The following is a 16,342-nucleotide window of genomic DNA, read 5'->3' as shown; positions in this document are numbered from 1 at the left end:
AGTCATTGTCAAAGACAACTAGTTATATTCATTTGAATGTCTCAGTGGAAGCCGCGCCCAGTCAGCCTCCCCGAGCAGGTCTCATGTTTAGGATGCACAGCTTGAAACAGTGTATTACAGAGGAGCTCTGAGATGAAAACCCTGTGTAAATTGGAAACCTCAGAGACGCCGTGTGACATACACGGGAAACAAACCTGGAACATCTTGGTGAAATGAAAACTCACTCACAGCAAACTCCAGGGGGGAAATGTTGGAGGTTGGAGGGGGGTCACTACATCGCAGGGGTTGAGGTCGCTCTGGAATCTAAAGCCCTACTATCAGAACCAAAGCCTTGAATGAGCAGCAACGAGCTGCTTCATAATTCCAATAGTAAATGCAGAACTGTCTGCAGAACATCTTCTGCCTGCCAGAAAATACAGATTTAGAAGAAACAATGAAAACAATAAGAATAAAAAATTACAAAGTGGTAGAAATAAATGGAAGAATAAATATGTTATATATATATATATATATCATGTTGAGGTGAGTGGTGGACACTTCTACCTCATTCTTGCTCTCTACACCCGTCCAATCTGACACCTAAAGAGAAGACAGTACTCTCCACACTCTAGACGGACAAGAGCATTATCCACCATTCTCCTCAACACGATTGACACCCATATCAAATTCAGAGAGGATATCACTGCTGACCAGCTCCCCTTCTTGGACTGTTGGGTTCACATCCAACAGGAGAGAAGCCTGGACATTAAGAGTTACAGAAAACCAACACACACCAAACAGTATCTACTTTTCGACTCACCCCCTTTGAGTACAAACTGGAGGTAATCAGAACTCTACGCCAACGGGCCAAGAGCATCCCATCAACCGCTGAAGGAAGCAAGACCGAGGTACAACACATTAGAAAAGCCTTGAGATCCTGTGGTTACCCTAATTGGGCCTTCGCCAAATCAGGAACCACCACATGCAGGAACAATAGGAGGAGGACAACAACAAACAAAAGAACATCATCATACTTGTATGCCGCTGGTGTTTCACAGAAACTCCGAAGGATGTTCAACAAACATCATATACCGGTACATTTCAAATTCCATAACACCCTGAGGCAAAAATTGGTGCACACCAAGGACAAAACACCAAGATAAACAATACACAAGATAGAGAATATGATGTATGCTGTCACTTGCACTGAGGATTGTGATGACATCTACACTGGAGAGACTAAACAATCTTTGCAAAAATGGCCAAACACAAGACAGCCACCTCTTCAAGACAAGACACTGCAGTCCACCAACACCTGAAGGACAAGGGCCATTCATTTGAAGACAGCAATGTATATTCTGACCAGAGAAGACTAATGGTTTGAGAGAGGAGTCAAAGAAGCCAAATTTGTCAAGACAGGAAAACCATCTCTGAATATCTCTCAGACGCAACCTTTCACAAATGTACAACAGCATACTGGGATCAATACCCGTAGGGATTTGCACACACGGACCAGACCCATCTGCACTTTCCAAACAACCAGGAAAGATCCACCATCAGAACCAGGCCCAGATAATGTCCATATGAGCTTCAGTTCATGTGAACCAACAGGTCTCACTCCCTTTGTGTTTTATTTTATGGTATTTTAATTTATTTTGTTTTGGTTCACTTTGTTGGTCTTTTCTGTTTCTTTCTGAAATAACTGTTGAAATGTTCCCACTTTGGGATGATTAAAGGAATAATCTATTCAACTCTATTTTGATAAAACATTCATTTCATATCAATGTGCAAAATATTTCTTAGAATTATTTCTGAAAAGTATATGAGTAGAACTATAAAACTGACATCACGGTTCAGGGGATACACAAGATATAGTGTAGTAAGTACATATCTAATAGGTTCTGTTGGAAGCATCTTTTTAAAATGTCTCTTTAAATGCTTCTTATAAAATTACATTACTTTTCTTTTCTTTTTAAAGGGTTTTGAAACTTTGACACCTCTGAACAGATGCAAGGATCATTTTTTTGTCTCTTTATAAAAAGTAATCCCATACAGCAGACTTTTTCCATGCTTAAAAGTCACTTGAGTTGCTTTTAAGTACAAAGCAGTAGCAGATAAAAGCTGTTTTTCCCCTTCAAACTGCTGAGTCCCCATTTTCAAGTAGCACCAGTTCACCCACATGCACGTGCAATATCTAATGCGGAGTCAAAAGAGCTTCGCGAAAGGTTACCCATCAATCTGGTTTGAAAGGATATATGGAGCAGTGACGTGCAGTCAGCGGAGGCAGGGGTGGCTGGGCCTCACCTGTCATCATGGAAAGAAAAGAATGCACAAAGGACAAAAATAAATTGAATGGTTATATCTATTAAGTGATTTGTACTGTTAAGTTATTTTCCATGTAGCTTCAAAAAAAAGAAATCACATTTACTGTTTGAAGAAGAAGAGACGCGGGGTGACGCGGCAACCAGCTGATCCCACTATAAATTGAGCAATGATTCTGCTAACTGTGCTTCCATGCTATGCACCGGGACCATAGTGCTGTCTCTGTGGATGTCACTATTAAAAGAACACTTTTAATATATGAACTAAATTTCCATAGTTTAGCTGACGTGTCTAATGAATTCCGTCAACAACAGTAACGTGTTACTCGTAATCATAGAACGACTGTGAAGAGACATTAAGTGAGGCACGCAGTGACAATGCCTCATGGTAGGGGGCACCGCTGATCCCAGGGATCCTTCTTACTACTCGGCTACAGAATAATAGAATTAGTAATAGCAAGCTACAGCAAACAGTTAGCAAGTCAAGTGCGGCCATCCAACTACTTTTTTGCCAATCTCATCAGGCTGTATAGTTCAAAAACGGTGAGGGATGAATGTAAATCTCCAGGGCAGCTTCTCAACTTTTTGGCCCAGAAGGATCTCATTCAAACTGTTCCTGAGGCGACAAAGTTGCTCCGGCCGGTGGTCGCCGTCCGGTGAAGCGGTCATCCTCGGCACCGAAAAGGCTCAAAACTTACTGTCGGAACAGGACCGATCAAGGACGACTGTCTTCACTGGCAGTGATTTCCATTGAGACAGAGAGACTTTTAAAACTGAAGAAAGTAGCGGAAGACTTCTACAAGCAAGTTATCGATGCTTCAGAAGGAGCGGCGCATGGACTTCATTTATCAGTAAAGGAAAGAGATAATAATGTTTTTTTTAGATGTGCTTTTTCCTATGCTACAGTTTGCATATGTAAAGAATGCTGATATGATATTTTAAACAAAATATGTCAACTGCTGCCAATAAAGTGGTGAATAAGCTTGAACCTCACCGCACGTCACTGGTTTGGAGTGTAAAACACAAGAAAAATTATTCAATATCGTATTGAAACAAAAAAAACCTGTAGTGAAAGTTAAAAAAATGTCAAAGTCCCAAGCATTCCCTCTCCTCACAAAGGCCACACCCAGGGGAAATTCAGACCGTGTCCGTCATTACTTGAGGGGTTATGAAAAGAAATGAGCAGCTGCTGTCCCAAAACATCTGCAGCGGTTTGGTTCACTTTTGGATGCCACGGCAGGGAACCTGAGTCAAAGTCATCATGTCCACCAGCTGTCACCTGTGGCAGCACTTGCACAGCCAGTTGTGAGGAGAGAGGGGGGGAAGTTCCCATTTTACTCTTATTTTAGTTACTTCAGCTCCTGTAGTTTCATATTCATTCCACCTGTGCATCTGGCTTCAAATTAAAAAGAACAGCAGGGGAATAAATTCAGGCATCCCGTGAATAAAGATTGCATAAACTGATATTTTACAAAGCCAGGAGAGAAGAGAAGATTGAAATATGCCTTTAAAAGCAGCTTAAATAATGATCAGAGCAAAGTTTAGCATCAAGATGGACCTTGAAATAAGAAAAAAAAACAACAGGCGTCAAATTCGACACTTACTTTCTGATACACATCAATGGGAGGATGTATAAGATGAAGGTTAATCATGGTTTCTGGGTCGGAGACACTGAGGAGAAGACAGGAGGCAAAGCAGAGAAGATGTGGAGGTTCAGTTTTGGAGTAGAGTATGGATGGGATCAGGAGTGAGTCCATCAGAGGGACAGCACATGTTGGATATTCTGGAGGTAAATTTCAGACTGAGATGGTTTGGACATGAACAGCGGAGGGGTGGTGAAGATCTGGCTTGCAAGATTGTGAGGTTGGAGCTGCCAGGTGGAAGGTCTAGAGCAGGGGTGTCAAACTCAAATACGCAGTGGGACAAAATTCTTAATTGGGACAAAGTCGCGGGCCAACATTGATATTCATTGAAAAAAATCTTACACCAGATATAACAATGAACCTTTTCATATGGAGCCAAACAAGTTTTGCTTAAAAACTAAATATGTAACAAGCATAGCTTAATACTATACAATACATAACTTAATATTGCACACATGCAAAATCCTGTCTTGTGCCTAAGTAGCACGGTGCTAGTATTAGCATAAGGTCGCTATGACTACTGTAGAAGGAGAGTGATTTTCGTGCCAAAACACCAACAGAGAATTCTGGGATTTGTAGAATTAGCCATACATGCACTGTAGACTATACTGACGGGCCAGCTCTAATAGTCATTTGGTATGCCTTTGCGGGCCAAACATAATTACAGTGCGGGCCAAATTTGGCCCGCGGACCAGGGTTTGACGCCTATGGTCTAGAGCAGGTGTGTCAAACTCAAGGCTCGCGGGCCGGATCAGGCCAACAAACAGGTAAAATACGACTTGCAAAGATAAACGATACCAGGTTTAAGGGGTGAATTGAACAATAGGTACACTAACAGTAGTTAATATGTCACGATTTTACCCATCCGACCCACTTGAGAATAGATTTTCCTCCATGTGGCCCCTGAGCTAAAATGAGTTTGACACCCCTGGTCTAGAGGATGACCAGAGTGGAGGTTTGAAGATGGAGGAGGATGATTGGCCTTCGTGACCCCAGAAGGGAACGGCCAAAAGGAAAAGAAGAGCTTCAGTTTTACATGTATGGACTCAGGAATCCATTGTGGTTTTTCAGGATGAAACTGAATCAGTCTGAAGTTTTTGAAATTCTAAAATAGGAGACGATAAATTAAAAAAAAAAAAAAAAAAAAGATATCCTGGAGTGGAGTCAACATCAATCTCCATGCAGCTGCTCCCTTTCAGAGAGCTCTCCACGGATTTGTCGGCGGGGAAAGGGCAGACGCCAGACGAGAACAGGCCCAGAGCCACGATGAGACTCCCAGATGAACACGCCTTGTGGAGCGAACCAATCCTCTCACCCTTTTCCCGATTAATTAAACGCTGGCAGAATTTTCAGGAGCGTAGGAGGTATTTATCACAACATTGCGATCAGCGGTTATACTGTGAATGAATCGGCCTTGAGATTCCAGGATGAGACTCATTAATAAAACTGGTATTCACAGTCCTTGGGGAATTCTGATACAGACAGGCGGCATGGGCGACCTGCGTTCCATTGTCAGACGAACATAATGTCTGGTGTGTTCGCACGCCATCTAATTGCTTCTTTTAATCCCACACCCTTTAATGGCGAATGCCACATTAGCCTTTGTATTCAAATGGGGCACGCCAACTAAAATACTATCCGGGGGAAAAAGAAACAGCTGCATATCTTTAAGTAATAATATGATAGGGGCCAAGCGTTTAGCGCTTCCGCCTCACAGCAAGGATGTCCCAGGCTCGATTCTGATTGGGGGCCTTTCTTTGTGGAGTCTCTCTGTTCTCCAGTTTCCTCCCACAGTCCCAAAACATGCATCAGGTTTATTGGAGATCCTAGATTTGCCAATTGTGGGAAAGAGAGGATGCATGTTTATATGTGTGATGGGAAATGCTGGTCTTTACATTTTTAGATAGCCTTATGGTCAAGCGACATGACGTGACACCGGTAGCTCACAGCACATGATTCCTCTTCTTTTTTTGTTTGTTTTTGTTTTTTTCAAACAGCAAACACTGAAAGGGAAGCTCCTGTACAACTTAGCTGTGCCGGCGGTGAGAAAACAGCACGGCAAGACGCAGTTATCGTCTTCGATTTTAGCGACTCAAATTCAGTTAAACGTGAAATACAGAGGAAACGGCACTTTAAAACAACATTCCTGAGGGACTGAACTTTACAGAGGTTACTGACCATTTCCTTGCACTGACCTGGACGGAAATCTAAGGCAAACTACAGAAGTCAAGACAGTTGGTGTAACCACTGTGTTTTTTCCACCATTATTTTAAGGTTATAACACTTACACCCTCAACCTAGTGATGTTTAATATGTGTTAATCTGTGAGCCCTCAGGTGCTCATCAATCTGTCCTGTAGCTCCAGATATATTCTGGAACCACCTCCACGTTGTTATTGTGTTTATTTCTCCGTCTTCTTTTTTCTATATTTTGTTTGGCCTATGATGTGACTCCTGCTTACTGTGTACTGAATAGCCTTTTTGACTGGGCTCCTGCATGGTGTGCAGTTAAACAGCCCTTCTGAGTTGGTTCCTATTGCTGTGTAGTGAATAACACTTGCCATTGTTATCTGGCCACGTTTTGTGTGGATTGAATTCCCAAAACGTTGCTTGTTCATGGTTGTGGTATAATACTTAGTATTTCCTCTGGGGTATCAGCTACAACTGACCGGTTACACTTATTTTGCTTTCTTGTTAGATTGTCCATCCTTGTTATCTCCATTGTTTTTTTTTAAATCAGAAATTACATTGCATTACATTACATTGCATTTGGCAGACGCTTTTATCCAAAGCGACTTACAATAGAGGACATAGGGACTGCAAATACACTTGCAAATACACGATGCACAGGAAATATACAGAACAGAAATCAACATATGAACGCACAATTTTACCTGAATTATAACTTGATAAAATTGACTTATTTCTGCACATAAGCGTCATTCCTTTCTTCATACATTCTATTGAAGAACTCAATCTGTGTAGTACTCCTAGTGACCTTTAGGTTGGTTATATATGTCTCTATCTCATGTGGGAATGAGTGGGTGAATTGTTGCATTTTTATATGGTTTTATGTCTATATGATGTGTAAATGAGAGGGTGAATGGTTGTATGTCTCCATATGTGGCCTAATGACAGTTGAAACATGCTCCAGCTCCCCTCATGGGTGTCTTGGTGAATGTATGTATGGGTGAGTGAGTGAATGAGTGAGCGAAGGAATGAATGAAAAGAGGTCTATTGTGAGCAGAGCTGGGTGTTAAATAGCTCAACAGCAACTGGAAGAAAGGAGCTGCTAAAATATCATATCATAATCATAGCCATATCATAATATGATAAAATACCGGAGGTTATCCACAGACTTTGTTGTTAGCGTTTATACATGAAAGCAGAAAATGGTAGGCTCCCTTTGTTTTGGGGAAAAACCTTTAAATGGTCACTTTCATGCAGAAAATGACAGTGAGATGGTTGAAGGCATGGTTCGGCAGATGCTGGCACTGTGATGAGGTGTAGAATGACGCAGACCGGCGGCAACCGATGTGAAAATTCTCATGGAAAGCCGGCATGGGACACCGAGGTAAATGCAACAATGTCACTGGCAGGACAGAACAAATGTCACTGTCACGCTGCGATCCAAGTGAACATACAGTAAATGTGCAAAAGCACCGGTTGGTGGGTCCGCGGGAAGACGAGAATATCCTGGCCGTGCGCTCATTCCCTCACCAGCTGCCATAGCAACCAAGGTCGGAGCTCAGAGCTCCTGCTTTACAGAGAGATACACTTCAGGCCAAAGACTGGGAGACCAATAATATGCAGATCTTTTTTTTGGTTTAGAGGGAATATTATATCGACACAAAATTAGCCAGAGTGGGTCATTAAATGGTTTGACAACAGCATTAATACACACATGGCTGCAGATGCTATACTTTCAAATTCATCAAAATGCTCAATTTGAAAACCTGAACTCAAGATTTCATTGGGTCACCAAGGCTCTGCAATACAATAAGTATTTAAGCACAGGAGGACAGAAACAGAAGAGCCTCCTTCTCCTGGAAATACCTATTTTAGCAAAATGCTCACGTCATTAAGCTTATACTGCACTGCAAATATAAATACGTATTTGTTTCATTCATTCTTTCATTGACCGTAGCACTTATCCTGCATCACTTGGGAGTTCACCAGCCACCAGTCCAGCACGGGGTCACATATAAAGACACAGAACCATTCACTCACTCATTCACATATAATGTAGAGACAAAAAAACATTCATTCCTTCATTCAATTGCAAGAGACATACAGCCATTCACTCACTTATTCGTATGTCTGGGAAATTCAGGTTCTCCCATGAGCCTCTTGCATGTTTTCGAGCTGTGTGGGGAAGGCGGAGAACCCGGAAGAAATCCACGCACACACAGGTAGAACATGGGGAGTCCACACAGAAATGCACCCCTGTCGGAATTTAACCGGGGACCTTTCAGTCGTGAGATGCAAGCGTTTATAAAGTATGAAAAACATCCATCTATTAAAAAAGCTTATTGAAGACAAGTGTTGAAAATATTTTTAACAAAGTCTCAGCAGGTTAAATATTTATATAGTGACTTGAATCATCAGGTGGTCGCCAATGGCGATTTCCACATCACCCTCCCGGCATACAAGGGCTTTGAGGTGTTGTATTAACTAGAGAGCTCTTCCCGGGCGTCCATTTCAGGGATATGATTGCAGAGATCGACCATCACTCTCCCAAACCGTACAGTAATGCATCAAGAGCGCGGTCTCATGAAGTGGGGAACCTTTAGACACACTGGCTTGTTTCAGAAGCCTGTCTGTGTACTTCTGCTTTTCAGCTCAACCGAGACAAATAAAATATTCAGGCTCTGTTGCTCCGAGCCGAAGTCACACTGGATGGATTTTTTTTTCTTTCGTTCTTTTTTATTTCTGAATGCACGCTGCCATTTTCCCTCCCCGTCTCTTTATATCTCTGTCGTACACACAAGCATACACGTGTCCACATGCACTCAGCCCCTCCTCCAATCCTACAAACATACACTATTTGTCTCCACGCTCTGTGTGCTACCGATAATCTTTATGAGGCAGGGACCCCATTGAGAGTATTTATAACCCAATCAGTCGGGTATTCATTCTTTTCTTCCCGTCTTCGCACTGTTTCTGCCCTCGCCATTGAATAAGTGTTAAAGCTTCTAAATCAACATGTCGACGTGTGAGATCCCTATTATTCCGGCGCATGTGGAAGCAGGTGGTAATCGTCAAAAGGGATAATGTCCTTTTTTTTCTTTTTTTTTTTCTCCACTCAAACTATCTTTGCTTACTGCAAACACCTAAATGTGCATGCCTGGAGGTGAGAAGAGCTACATGCGCAAAATTCTGCATGTGTCTGGCATTTTGCAGCTTTCTCAGCCGGTATTCACAGTTATACTGTCAAGAGATGTAACTCCAGCTGGCAAACTTTGAGGTTGAATCTTCTGCCTGCTGCTTCCTGGTGAAATGTGCTGCTTCGCCCGCTATTCCTCCTGGATGTGCCAGGTGACGAGAGCAAGCAGATCTTTGACTGATTAGCGCCGTTTGCATCACACACTCGCAGAAATCTTGCCAGAAGTGACAAGTCATGTTGCCGAGCTGTTGCCGGGTCTCTGCCGCAGAAACAAACACAGGGGGGGCAGCAGTGACTGAAACCTCGTGTCGGGGTTCATATGTGTAGTCAGTCTAATTTGATTTCAATTTCCAAAACCAAGTGACAGAAAAAATAATTGACTGAAAGAAAACAAAAAAATCCAGATATATGAGATTTGGTCCATTTTTTTGCATTAGTGCTTTCCTACTGCACGAGGTCAAAAAGGCAATTTCATGGTACAGATGGTGTCTGCTCCATCTGCCTCCATCAAGGTTCCAAGATTACTGACATAAAACAAGAAAGGTGAAGTCCAACCAATTTGCCGGCTGGTTGGTCAGACTCTTCCTAGCATTACAAACAGTGTGTACAAGTCTTTGAATTGACTGGAAAAAAATAGAAATCAAATGATATGTGTGTGTCAGCAGAAGGCCACAGAGCCCAATTTCACCATCATGTTTAAGTGGAGGATGTGGGTCGTCACTGCACGTAGACGTCTCTTGCTGAAATGCTGCAGCTGGGTAGCCGGTACCATCTGCAGCTCCAGAACCCTTCATTTCCACGAGGTTTTTGCAACAGCGCTGAGCATCCTGAGTCTGCCGGGCTTTCCGGCATTAAAAAATGTGTTGCCGAAGTAATCAGGAATGACTGGAATCATTTGTTTTGAAAGTATCGATGAAAAGTCTGTTTTTTTGGAGCAAACTTCAGGCCTTGTAGCTTCCAAGCTACACATTAAAATCATTTGTTTTTTGTTACCTATCTTATGTTTTAAAAAAGTATACAGATCATTAAATTACCATGATGACCGTACAAACCAGTGTGTTACAAAACTAGAGCAGAAATTAAAACGTGTCCTGGTATAAAGGAGTACTAATAGCATATATCTTGAGAACAGCAACCTTTACAAGAGGTGGGTTTACTTGTTATTATCTTGCAGACACCCTAAGTCCCTCTGCCTACCCTTTAATCATTTCCTGTTTGCAGGTGACCAGACTGAAAGCTGCTGTTGCAGCTGCCTGTCACTCACAAGGCAAATTAAACTGAAAGAATCATGTTTTAAAGCTCAAAGTCAGCTTTATTGTCAATTTCTCTGCATGGACTGGACATACAGAGGAATCGAGAGGATGTCTCTCACGATCCCATTGTGACATGAAATTATCAATATGATAATAATAATCGAGTGCAAATTAGCAATAAAGTGCACTGTTACATTAAACAGTAAACATTAAACTATGAAGTATGATGTGCAAAGTGCACGCAGATATGGACTAATATTTGACGGCATAAAGGAGTAGCAGCAGGGGTTCTTTGTGTATAGTTTAGTGCAAAGATCAGTAGGTAGTACCATAATGGTATATGGTGCAATAGCAGAGTGATGGTTTTCCCCGTGCAAAGAAGCAGTAGTGCAAAAAAAAAAAAAAGTAGCAATATTTCGATATGTTATCAGAATCCAATACAGAGTGGGAGGTTGAGATAGGCATCGGGGACAGTTGGGGGGGGGTCAGCAACTTGGGTTGGGGCAGAATGTAGGGAGGTGGATAGTGGAATTGTTCAGCATCAGGAGGCTGAGCAGGCTGTGCGCAGGGTGGCTGGCGTTGTTCAAAATCGAGAACGTTTTACGGGTGAGGCGGGTGGTGAATATATCTTTCAGGGAAGGGAGCTGGTTACCGATGATCCTTCCAGCTGTGTTCACGATGCGATGCAGAGCTTTCCTGTTGTGGTCCATGCAGCTTCCGCACCACGCAGTGATACATCTGGTCAAGATGTTCTTGATGGTGTCCCGGTAGAAAGTGTGAATGATGGGTGTGGGGGATTTCACTTGCTTCAGTTGGGGAAGGAAGTAGAGGCACCGCTGTGCCTTCTTCACCAGTGATGCAGTGTCGATGGTCTAGGAGAGGTCCTCACTGATGTGCACGCCCAGGAATTTGGTGCTGCTCACTCTCTCCACGGCTGCGCCATTTATGGTCAGCAGGAGGTTGCGTGGTGCGGCCTCTCCGGGAGTCGACAACAATCTCCTTGGTCTTGCTGACGTTCAAGCAGGAGGTAGTTGTCTCTGCACTCTGTGGTTAGAAATTCGACCTCCTTCCTGTAGTGGGTCTCATCACCAAGGATGACGAGACACGAGTTGTGTCGTGCACAAACTTCACCATGTGATCTGTGCTCTAGGGAGGGGCCGGGTAGAGAGCTTAGCAGATTGCATCCTCTGTGGAGCGGCGTTTGGCCCAGTATGCAAACTGGTAGGGTTCTAGGGTAGGCAGGACGATGGAACTGATATGATGCCTGATATGAATAGTCATTCAAAGCAGATCATAGGTGAGGGTGGGAACGTAGATCGGCTGATAAATCGATCGGTGTCAATTAATTGATAAATTAAGAAACATTATTGAAACTATATATTTATCTCTTTATTAAAGTATTAATTTATACACACACACACACACACACACACACACACACACACACACACATACATACATACATATACATATCTATCAATCTATCTATCTATATATATATATGTATATATATATATAGTGTTCAACCACTATAGCACTTATCTAGCACTTGAATACTGGTTTTGCTGTTTCGATATGATTACAGTATGAGAGCTGCTCCCTGCTCTTAACTCATGTGAAAAGGTTTATTAACCAACATATATTAGATAATTCATAAAATTGACATTGAATTGTGAAAAGTGTGATAATGATTAAAATTTGAAATGAATCTGTATAAATGTAGTGACACAGTAACAATGAAATAAAGGAAATTGCAAACATCTCTTAATGTCCCCTCCAGTTTGATGCTGATGAAGAGGAGAGATGATGAGAAGGGAAAATTAGCTATAAAAGATGTGAATGACTTGGGAAAATTTGTATTTTGAGTATCAATACAAAACGTTTGCAAAAGCATTGCTACCATACAGGTGTGCAGGTCAGGTCAAAGTGAAAGCACAATAAATTTCCAATCTCAGAATTGTCCTTGTGGCAAGATGTATATTGCAAGTAATGGTCCAGTTCCAAACTGGCACACTCCACCCTGAGCAATTCTCTGAGGTGAACTGGAAACAGTGTGAACGTATGCATGCATTTTTCTTAGCATGTGTTAAAAAAAACTTTTTTTTACATATTACTACCTTTCGAAACACTAAAGAAACAAATGCTAGGTGTTTAAAGAGGTAAATCCCAATAGATGGATGAGTGTTCTGACCTATAGTTACCCCTGTGGGGTTGAAGGAGGGTTATTTTTCCATCCAGAGACATCGATATGTGACTTGATGAACAGAAGGCCTGGTGAAAAAGGATCTCTTGCAGAAAATAGAGGATCCCTCTGGGAAGTAATGCCCCCAGCCCAAAATCACCAAATCCTCAAAAAACCAAACCCAGTAAAAGTAATGTTTCCCTCCCTATTGTGTCATTGGGTATGGTAGAGCAGTAGTAGTCAGTTCAATTGTCTGTATAATACATGATAGAAATACATATTATAATTTTTTGAATTCATAAATAGCTATATGAATGAATGTGGAATAAAATGAATAAGTAAAAGCTGGGGCCTCACTGCTCGCCCAAAGACTGCTGTGATTGGCTGCACCACGACTAAGCGCTGGATATGCAAAGAAGACAGCAAATGAATTAATGAATTTAAAATGCATAGAAACATTTGCTAAAAGCAGATGACACAGAAAAACAGAAATCACAATAATGATATAGATGAAAAGTGAGATAGTTGGATAGATTTAGTTTTGACGACACTTGCATCCGATGCCGAAGGCTGCTGTCAGAAGCTCTGACCAGCCGGACGACGATCATCAAAGGATTAAAGTTCCTTGAAGGTGATGATCATTTGCTGAAGAGGATCTTCTTGACAAAATCGGGCGAGAAAAGTAGGACGACAAGAGCACTCATTAAAATGAGAGCATGGTAATCCAGACTAAAAGCCAACTTCCTTTCATGTGCAGTTATTGACGCTGCCCCGGAAAAAAAAAAAAATAAAGGCATGCTCTATGTGACTCACGGACCAAGTGTGCCACTCCTACGCTCATTTCCATGACCAAGTGTGCACCTGTGTCAAATGAAACATCCGTTTCGACTGAAGAGTCGCTCAGTGGGACACGTAATCATCTGCGCGTTTTTAAAAGGCTGGGAAAGTGGGGAGAGCGCCTCGGATCTGCTGCAGCCTGAGATACAGCCTAGAAAAATAGGAAAGTATCTTTTACATTCTATAAGTCACACGTTACAGTAGATTACTATCTTGCGGACGTGCCATGAACCCTATTATTGCAGGTTAATAGGTCAGTTGCCCTGGAAAATAGGACACAAAAACAATGTCGGGTGTTTTGTTGAGCACAATCTTGTAGTTATTCTAGAATGACATAAGAAGAAAGGATGGTCACCCACTTACACAGCAATCCTTTTCACTTTATGATGCCTAAACTCAATGCCGCTGACAGGCTTCATCACCACCCCACTGCTTCCCCTTCGACGCGCAACATCAATCAAGCCCGGCAAAGCCGGACCACACAGCAGGTACACCCTGATTTTTTATATACTATGCAGCTTCAATAGCTTGAATTCCAATTAACTGACTGCAGGAGGAAGCCGGAGAACCTGGAGGAGCCCCATGCAGACATGGGGAGAACATGGTGAGTCCTCACTGAAGGGCCTCCTGTCACAACCAAACCAGGGACTCTTTTGTTGTGATGCAGAAGCACGAACTGCTGGGCCGCTGTGCTGCGAACTAGTGTCCTTGCGAAAGACACCGAACCCTGTCCAGAAGCTCCCGATGATCTGCTTCGCTACCTTGCGAGGCGGCCCCGCAGCCTTCAGTGTGTGAACGTGTGAATGGGTGAATTCGACCCAATGTGAAACGCTTTGATGTGGCAAGGCGATTAAAGCACCGTACAAGTGAAGACCATTTAGTTGAGGCCAACCAGAGGTTAGTCGCGTATGAATTCTGAAATCTGCAATTAAAGATGAAGGCGTCAGGAAGGACAGGAAGGACACAAAGTCAGTGAAATATCTTGTAATATGCCTTCTTCTTCTCTTGGCTTTTCCCTTCAGGGGTCGCCACAGCGAATCAACTTTCTCCATCTAACCCTATTCTCTGTATCCTCCTCTTTCACACCAACTACTTTCATATCCTCCCTCATCTTGTGATATGCCTGATAGATATAAATATAAAACTTGGGTAAATGAACAATGAAAGCATCGTTTCACGTACTTGATATTTAAAACCAATAACATCTGGCAGGAGATGTGAATGCTAAATATTTCAAGACTCTTTGCATTTCCAGCATGATGGGAGATGAAACGGGTACAGCAAAGGTCAGAGTTTCCAGCTGGGACGAGAAAAAAGATGTTTTTCCTGCAGCCGCCAAAGTTTAACTCTCTGAAGTCACGTCTGGCGTGAAAAACGTGGAAAATATGCAAAATGCAGATGGTTATCCGGAGGCTGTGGGAATGCACCGTATCGTGTGAATGATAATCTGAATTCACAGCTACTCGATTTGTTTCGTTGTGACAGCCTTGATTGCTCTGCCAATACTGATGAACATGTCATCGCACTTCTCTGCCACCACCAGCTGGACAAACACTTCTCACCCAGTGCCATTCCATCATGCCATCTCAGATGGAGCAATCCAAATACCCAAACACCAAATAGAGGAGAAAATATCTTCTTCGCTAGGAAATTCCTCTGCTTGAAACACGAGAATAATTCCAAAAGCATTCCGCCTCACCCAAATCCCCTTTATCCTAATGTAAGGCTGCTTCTGTGAATAGCTCACCTGTTGAGCAACGTGACCCAACCAAGCAGCAGACAAATACAAAAATGCAACAGGCCCCTGCATTGGACTCTTCAATCTGTAAATTGTAATATCTGTAATTCCATTTGCTCCTTGGTACTCTGACGATACAAACCCCAACAGCGGTTGCAGTAAGCAGAGCGTTCTGAATGTCACCAGATGTTTCACACAATGAGTACGGGATGTGTATCCTTGTTACACTGTAACGAGTTAATGCCTGATTATTGCTTGACCCACAGTGCATATTGATCAGTTGTAACAAGGACAGGATTGTGGACTGAAATCGATAGTAAATCAAGTCCCAGTCTCTATAAGTAGAACGGGGGGGGGGGTCTGAGCATTCAGTCAAAGAACTCCTCCTCCTACTGAAAAAGCTAATAGGCTCGTCCCTGTTTATACTGCTGTAAGCTTACACTGTTGAGACATCCCATGATGCTCTTCTCTCATTCCTCCCAGTCTACCTGTCCTTTATCGATGCCTGGTAGCTATCGCATGTCTTCTCCCAAATCCTTGTGGCATGATATACTGCAGCATCTCGCTGTCCACCCTTGCTATTTTTTATGAATATTAAAGCTGATATCAGACAATTTCAGCTAATAACATGTAACTGTTTGCACTACTGTTATTAAGATGAGACCATATGCTCCTATACCTCCTAATCCTCATAACTCCACAGCAGCGCTAGTGCACTGCAGACGGCACACCCTGATGCCATTTTGGTCACAGGTGGTGACATCAACCCGTGCGGCCTGTGGATCGTACTCCCCATGTACCACCAACATTTGGACATTCCCACCCAGGAAAAGGAACACCCCGGACCACGTGCACAGCAAGATTCATGGCACATACAGGGCCGTCCCCCGCCCCCACTTTGGACAGTCAGATCATATATCTCTGTTTCTGTACCCTGCGAACAGACAGAGACTGAAACCGACAAAACCCATAACCAGAGAAATCAAACTCTTGCAGGACTGTTT

Source organism: Fistularia commersonii, chromosome 6 (genome assembly GCF_037954325.1).
Source record: "Fistularia commersonii isolate RoL2024-O1a breed Wild chromosome 6, RoL_Fcom_v1.0, whole genome shotgun sequence".
In the NCBI taxonomy this organism is placed as follows: Eukaryota; Metazoa; Chordata; class Actinopteri; order Syngnathiformes; family Fistulariidae; genus Fistularia; species Fistularia commersonii.
This window is presented reverse-complemented; position numbering follows the sequence as displayed.